This window comes from Camellia sinensis, chromosome 11 (genome assembly GCF_055761805.1).
Source record: "Camellia sinensis isolate YWXY chromosome 11, ASM5576180v1, whole genome shotgun sequence".
NCBI lineage: Eukaryota > Viridiplantae > Streptophyta > Magnoliopsida > Ericales > Theaceae > Camellia > Camellia sinensis.
In genome coordinates this window covers 154,772,097-154,780,880 of record NC_138971.1, presented here as the reverse complement: position 1 = coordinate 154,780,880, position 8,784 = coordinate 154,772,097, and positions in this window count along the sequence as shown.

Genomic DNA, 8,784 nt, shown 5'->3' with positions numbered 1-8,784 from the left:
AGAGTTTAATTCCGCATTATTATTATGGTTACATGTATTATTAAATTTTACAGACCAATCTAGGTATACACTCTTGGTCATTGGGCCGAGCTGGGATAAGGATTGACCGCGCTATAAAGCCTCGAGGATGTAGTCGTATTACAAATTTGGGCCGAAGTAATTATCTCGGTAGCACGGTCCTAGACCTTCTGCGTCTAACCGGTCAGTGGAGATTAGACCGAGCTAATGGATAGCTCGGCAGAGTGTCATTTCAAAGTCAAGGCTAACTGAATTGATTTAATTAGTACCGAGCTGTGTAAGCATGGTTAAGTCTTGTGCCAGGTGAGGTAAGAGTTGCAACCATCTCACTTGGTTAGGAGTGAGTAGGGTGTTGTCAGGATAGGCATTATCCTTAGGAGTGTGATTCCTAAGAGGACTCTTATAATGAGAGTTGAAGTCATACTAGGATTGTGCCAGGTGGGATCTATAAAAACTTATGACAAGACCTATGTACAGGTATTATGATTCTGACTCTCAAATACACAGAACTTTTGTGTCTATTGTCTATTTTGCTGACTTAGGCATCAAAGCGGTTTCCGGCACACCCCCGCCAGCTAGCTCACGTTTGTGTTTTCAGTGAGTAAAACAACTACATTTGGAGGAGTGTAAACTTGATCAACAGAATTATACGAAAAGATTATTTCGTACTCGTATAATTAGTTATTGTTAAAATGACAACAATGGTGAAATTCATATAAAACTTTATGAATTTGAATTTAAAATTTCACGAAATTGGTTCAAAATTTCAAAATTCAAAACAAAGATTATACCGAATATATATTTTTTAAATTATTTGAAACAAGAAACATTAAGCTCATCCCTTGTCATTTTAGTTCTTATTAACTAATTTAGTGTTTAGTTTCTATTTGTAAAATTCTTGGAAATATAAAAATGATTAAAAAAATTTAATAACATGGTTTCTCAGATGAAACTTTCAAGATATATTCATTTGTATATACCCCAAAAAATATTTGCAAGAATAAAAACATTGTTGGAACAAGGGAGTTTAAAATACTTATATTATTTAACCCAATATTATAAAGGGAGATGTTACAATGTGCATCCTTAAAAAAATACATATAGTATATTTTTCATAACTTTTTCACAAAATTTCATAACATAAACCTAAAATATCATTACTTTTTCTCTACAAAAGTCATAACTTTTTTTCACTGATAATGTCATAATAAAATCTCAAAGTTCATGACAAAAATCACAAAATGTCATAACATTATCATTCTTAATTTTAGGGTGCACATAATAAATTTGTTATTTATAACTTTACTACAAAATGTCACAACACACATCACAAATAATTATAACCTTCATCATAAAAAATCATAACTTTTTTACAATATACACCATTTGAAATGGTGCACATTGTAAATTTCTACTATTATAAATAAAAGAAAGAAAGAAGAGAAGAGAATACAATACTTGTGGTACTCAAGGTAGCGGGAATAACAATGGCTTGTGTGGGGATATATTTTCTGAGTACCAACACGTGGCAAGGTGACGTCGACATGTCAGCCGAGGTGCCACGTGTCTTGGTCGTGACGCCGAGGTGATCTCGACTAGGCCGAGGTTGCCTCCGAAGATATCAGAATCCGAGATAAGCGGATAAGGGACAAGAGTCCTAGAATGAAGAGGGAACTCAACTTGGATATGGACAAGAGTCCTAGATTGAGAGAAGACTTCAGTTTGGGTAAAGATTAGACTCTTAGAGAGTTTATCCTAATCCCACTGGGAGTCCCAGATTAGCAGTAATCCTAAGTCCATTAGGGACAGGCTCCTATTGGGATTAGGATTGTATTGGCTATAAAAGAGAGGCACCCCCATGGGTCTAAGGTATGCTTTTGATACTCAAGCTTGTGAGTTTATTACTTGATTTATCTTTGAGAGATATACTAACTTGATCGTCGGAGTGCCCCCGGGTGGTCGAAACCACCGCGGAATTCTTATATTTCTGTTGCAGGTCAGTCAGATGCCATCTATTCTGCTAGTGCTCTCCAGCTGGTTACTAAGCGGACAGTGTGGTCAGAAAATCACCCACACAATTTGGCACCGTCTGTGGGAAAGAAAGAAGAATAGATGGCCAATGACGGACAGAAGGATCAGATTAGAGACAACACTCTTGCTGGGAATAGGAGATCTATCAACCTCGACGATTGAAGAGGACAATAGCAATACAGAAACTCGTGACCAGAGTCACGGAATGAAAGAAGCCGGCCAGGAAGGTGACGCACCAAAGACAACAGATCGAAGCAACGAAGATGACCTCCAGGTATAGAAGGATAGATACCTGCGGAGGAATGAAGGCCCTTCCAGAAGGGATGCAAAGACAGGGGGCATGAGTACTCCCAAGGAGATGACATTCAAGTATAGAAGAGCTCAGCCCAAGTGAGCAGATCTCGGATTCCAGATCCTAGATCCCGAATCACAGAAGACAAGATCTCGGCCTAAATAAGTAAGTCCAAGAAGACAAGAGCTCATGCCTAAGTGAGCAGATCCCGGATTCCAGATCCTGGATCCCGAATCCCAGAAGGCATGATCTCGGCCTAGATGAGTAGGTCCGAGAAAAGAAGAGCTCAACCTGAGTGAGCAGATCCAAGATTCCAGAAGATAAGATCTCGGCACCTGAGTCCGAGAAAAGAAGAGCACAATGAGCAGATCTCAGATCCTAGAAGCTAAAAAGGAAACACACAAGATCAGACTAAAGTTGGCCAGAATTGAGAAGTATGCTAGGGTCGAGGAAGACATGCCAGGAACAAAGGCGTCGGAACAAGAAAAGAGAAACGGCTCGCCAATGCGAGGCCGAAAATCAAACTCAGGTTGGAGCCAAGTAAGATCAGTAGAGAAACCAAGGCCAACAACCTCGGCTTGAATTCAACCTCGGCGACAAGGTCGAAGCTACATGTATGATGAGAACCCATGTGGATTTTAAGTTCACACTGGGGGCGTAGAGAAGAAGAATGCGTTTACCACTTGTTGAAATTTGTGGACAATTTACAAGTTGGTTAAACGAAGATGATGTTTAACCGAAGTTAAGCCGAGATGATGCTTAACCGAAGTTAAGCCGAAGATGATGCTTAACCGAAGTTAAGCCGAGATGATGCTTAACCAAAGTTAAGCCGAAGATGATGTTTAACCAAAGTCAAACCGAGATGATGTTTAACCGAAGTTAAGCCGAGATGATGCTTAACCGAAGTTAAGCCGAAGATGATGTTTAATCAAAGTCAAACCGAGATAATGCTTAACCGAAGTTAAGCCGAGATGATGCTTAACTGAAGTTAAGCCGAAGATGATGTTTAATCGAAGTTAAACCAAGATGATGCTTAACCGAAGTTAAGCCGAAGATGATGTTTAACCGAAGTTAAACCGAGTTGATGCTTAATCGAAGTTAAGCCGAAGATGATGTTTAACTGAAGTTAAACAAAGCTGATTCCTTATCTTCACTTGTTAAAATTTGTAGCAATTTACAAGTTGAAGTTAAGCTGAGATTATTCCTTAATTCACTTGTTGAAATTTGTAGCAATTTACAAGTTGGAGTTAAGCTGATTCCTTATCTTCACTTGTTGAAATTTGTAGCAATTTACAAGTTGAAGTTAAGCTGAGATTATTCCTTAATTCACTTGTTGAAATTTGTAGCAATTTACAAGTTGGAGTTAAGCTGATTCCTTATCTTCACTTGTTGAAAATTGTAGCAATTTACAAGTTGAAGTTAAGCCGAGATTACTGTTTCTCTTCACTTGTTGAAAATTGTAGCAATTTACAAGTTGAAGTTAAGCCGAGATTACTGTTTCTCTTCATTTGTTGAAATTTGTAGCAATTTACAAGTTGAAGTGAAGCCGAGATTATAGTTTGCACACTTATAGCAATCTACAGGTTGATCGAACCAAAGAAGATGCTTAACACTTGTTGAAATTTATAGCAATTTACAAGATAATGTTAAGCCGACATGTGATCATCTGTTGAAATTTGCAGCAATTTACAGGTTGAGGTAAAAGCTAAGTATATTTAAACACTTGTTGAAATTCGTAGCAATTTACAAATAGATTATTGTTTAACACTTGCAATGTTAATCCTTGTTGATCCCTGTTGCAGTATATGTTAATTTTTGTTGAAATTTGTAGCAATTTACAAGTAAGCTAGACCGAGATCACCGTTTAAACACTTGTTGAAACTTGAGAAAAAGTTTGCAAAGTTAACATTGAGTAGTATATGTTTCACACTTGTTAGAATTTATGAAAAGTTTACAGGTCAGTATCTTGCCGAAGTAAAAGTTTTGTAGCTATTATACCCGAGGTATGTAACCCCGAGAAGATTGCACAAAGGAGGCAAAGTATGAAAGGCATGCAAAATATTCCAAGTATAGAATCATGCAAGAGCAGTTGAAAGAAGATCAAGACAGAATTCATGGTGATTGACACGCCCTCACCATACAATATCATCTTGGGAAGGCCATGGCTGCATACAATGGGGGCAGTTCCCTCAACATTGCATCAACTACTACAGTTCCCAACAGAACATGGGATTGAAGAAGTCAGAGAAGACCAACTGCAGGCAAAAGAATTGTCCCATGACAGCAATAAAAACTACCCGCAACATTCGGGAACCAGGGAAGGCAGAGATTGAAGACGAGGACATGGAGGTCCTAGATGATGTCGGCAAGGAGCCAGCCGAAAAGAGTGAAGAGACACTGACGAAAATCCTCGTCCAGGAGGGCGACGAAGAGCTCTTCTTTCTTCTCGGCTCAGGCTTAGCCGAAGAAGAAGAAAGAGAATTGAAAACAAAACTATTCGGCATCAATGGCAGGATATAGAAGACAGTTGGGAAGACTTCTCAGCAGCCTTCTCGGCCTCGAGCTCAGCCTCGATCTCCTGAAGAGTTTAATCAAGGCTCTTTTCGGCGATTGGCACCTCGGAGTTTGAAGGCAAAAATTGAAAGCAAGAATCTGGAAAAAGACACAGAAAACAGAAACATGAATGTCATTCGTAATCAAGAATGACGATGAAGCTATCAAGAAATCAAAACAAAAAGATTGCACAAGTATGTCAAGCCAAGAACAGTGGTAGAAATCAACAGATGTGTGAACAGTGTGTATTCAAGAAGATGATTTGGAAATAACGGGTAAAACAAGCAATGGTGATTAACAATGAAGCAGAGCTTCTTAGAAAGCAACAAGAAATAAAACCAGGAAGAACAGTGACTTACCAGAAAGAGGGAAGCCGAAATGAGAATTGCCGAAGTCTGACGACGATGACAGAATGACGTAAGCTTCACCGGAGGAGAGGAATGAAAACAGTTACAGAGCTTGAAAGCTTGGAACAATGACGGATTTAAGCAAAGGAGCTAAAAAGAGAAAAAGCCAGAGGATTGAATGAAAAAAGAGAAAAATCAGAGTCAAGAAGACGACAAAGTTCAAGAATAAAGCCAAGTGCACAGGCACTAACTAAGTATGTGAAGAACAAAAAAGTAATGACCCAGACACGATATTAGCAACAGAAAGCGGATATGACAAGAACAAGTGCCAGGCATTCAAACAATTTAAGACTTGAAGACAGACGAAAATAGAAGGCAACAGAAGGCAAGTAAACAGATTCAGAAGAATTATGAAAGAATTGAGCTTAATAGCAAGTAAAGAATTTATGAACCTACCAAATAAACACCGATATAAAGATCGCCAAAGTCAAATAGGTGACTGGAAATTGGGAACTCACCAGAGAGTATGAGTGGAGCAGTTGCAAAGCTCTTGGAGTTTACAAATTATTGGAACCAGAACCTCGGCTAGGAGGTACGATTTCAGGCAGCTTGGAAAGCATGAATCTTGATACTTGCCACAAGTGGACAGTAAGGTCCAGGGAACTTTGAGGTTGGCGAGTTTGATCTCGGACAGAGTGGCATAGATGAACGAACAGTATAGGTTCCATCACCTCAGAATGCCGAGGTAATAGAACCTAGGGGGCAGTTGTGGGGATATATTTTCTGAGTACCAACACGTGGCAAGGTGACGCCGACATGTCAGCCGAGGTGCCACGTGTCTTGGTCGTGACGCCGAGGTGATCTCGGCTAGGCCGAGGTTGCCTCCGAAGATATCGGAATCCGAGATAAGCGGATAAGGGACAAGAGTCCTAGAATGAAGAGGGAACTCAACTTGGGTATGGACAAGAGTCCTAAATTGAGAGAAGACTTCAGTTTGGGTAAAGATAAGACTCTTAGAGAGTTTATCCTAATCCCACTGGGAGTCCCAGATTAGCAGTAATCCTAAGTCCATTAGGGCCAGGCTCCTATTGGGATTAGGATTGTATTGGCTATAAAAGAGAGGCACCCCCATGGGTCTAAGGTATGCTTTTGATACTCAAGCTTGTGAGTTTATTACTTGATTTATCTTTGAGAGATATACTGACTTGATCGTCGGAGTGCCCCCGGGTGGTCGAAACCACCGCGGGATTCTTATATTTCTGTTGCAGGTCAGTCAGGTGCCATCTATTCTGCCAGTGCTCTCCAGCTGGTTACTAAGCGGACAGTGTGGTCAGAAAATCACCCACACAGCTTGTTTGGTTAGTAGTTGGAAATCTCCAATCAAATGGAGCTGTACCCATCTCATTCACCTGTTAATTTCCAAAAATAACTTGTAACAATCGATGAGTGTTTATTTATTTTAATAATGTCTTTAGAATATTTTTTTCCAAATGTCAAACCGTCTAAAATCACTAATTAGTTTTCCTAATCATTAAATTATTTAAAAATTTAAATATAAAATTACAAACTTATCTATGTTTACACTTAGTGTTAATTTTATATAATTGATAATATCCGTTATATCGAGTTTCTGTCTATTATATCTAAAGTTTTCTATAATAATTAACCCACAATCCATACATACATATACATAAAATTTAAGGAGTTAACTTTCGATGAGGCATGTCTTGAGTTTGATTTCGAGTCTTACAATTACTTGTATAATTTTTTCCCCCTCTATTTCTCTCTTATCTATCTATACATATTTATGAACAGCAACAGATGCAAATGTGAAAATCGTTTAGTAGTTACTAGTTGTGTGAAGTTGTAGCAATTACCAATTTTACAGATATTTTGAACTAGCAATACTGCAGACACTACAAAAAAGAAAAGAAAAAAAAAAAAGAAACAGTTTTTAATTTGTATTTTTAATAATTTTTTCTCAATTTTCAATAAAAAACAAGTTAAACCGAACCGGATGAATTTTACTTGAAAACACCGATCGATGGGTCAAATTCATTCTATACTTGATCATACCCCTTTAATCTCATCTCCACGCTACATACATACTACCCAAAAAAATATGGGATACTTATTCTAGGACACTAGCATTTATGATTTTGAAAAAACAAAAAAACTGTGAAAAAACTGCAAAATTATATATCTTCGAGCATCTTCAATGATTTGTCATTGAAGCTGCTATTACTATAATTTGATAATTGGAGAAGAAAATGGTGCTCCAAGTGCCACATGGCAGCTGTCATATGTGTCAACTCTCTCTCTTCCTCACTCTTAATTAAACAGATAATTTTTTACAAAATCACCATTTTTACAGAATTAAACACAGAAACTGAAGTCGTTCGACCGATCGTCCAAACATACTAGTTTCTGTGTTTGATTCTATCAAAATAACATTTGACTATTAAAATATCATTGCTATAATTCTACCATTTTTTACTATTTATTATTAAATTATAACAATGACAACGCTATTATAATATTTACCATTAAAAATGCTCTCCTACATAAGAATAGATAAAACATATAGAGAGAGAGAGAGAGAGAGAGAGAGAGAGAGAGAGAGAGGCCTTAATGGAGGGTGGAGGGGGTGCTTTAGAGATATTGATGGAACCAGGTTCATGAGAAGGCCTTGGAGCATGCTCTCCTCTGGCCACTTCGTTCACATCCCTCGCTCTCATCATCTCATGGGGATCTACTACTGAATCCACTGACATTCTCTCTCTCTCGGATTTTCTTTTCTTTTTTTTGTGCTTGATTCTTTCATGGACTGAATTTAGTATATTATAGAGTGCAGCGAGGTGTCATTGGTGGAAATTATCAGAGACTTAGGGCTGTTTGACATGTCTCTTTGGACTAAAATAATCGTATAAGATAAAATAGGTTATTTTAATTAAAGAAGACAAAATGTCAAATCCAATTCATAATCATTTTATTTTTTCTCTTACAAAAATCAAAAAAACCAAAAAAATATATCTCAAACTAGGTTTTTTAGCCTCAAGCAAAAATAACAAAAAAATTAAAAATTAACTCACATCCCAAACGAGCTTTTAGAATTTTTATGTGACTGTGTATTTGATTAATGGTGTTTTGTAAATTTTGCATTTTTATTCTTATTTTTTGAACCCCTTGAACAAGATTATTTAGTTTGAAAAATACTATGAACTCCATCTTATTTTGAATTTATTCTAAATGAGTGTTGTATAGTTGAAATTAAATTTATATAGTGTGAAATTTATGTGTAAAATAAATTTGAATCACCAAATTATAATTCTAAATAATTTTTAAATAATTAAATCTAAACTTATAATATTATGATTTATTTTTAGGTAGATACATAGTGAGAAATTTTAAATGAAACACTTTACAAATTTTCACACTTGTCCCAGTAAGAAGCTCTACAAGGATGAGTTTTGATTCAGGATGGAAATTAAACCCAAACCCGATAAAGACTCACCCCGCCCCGCTATTATTAGAGCAGAGTTC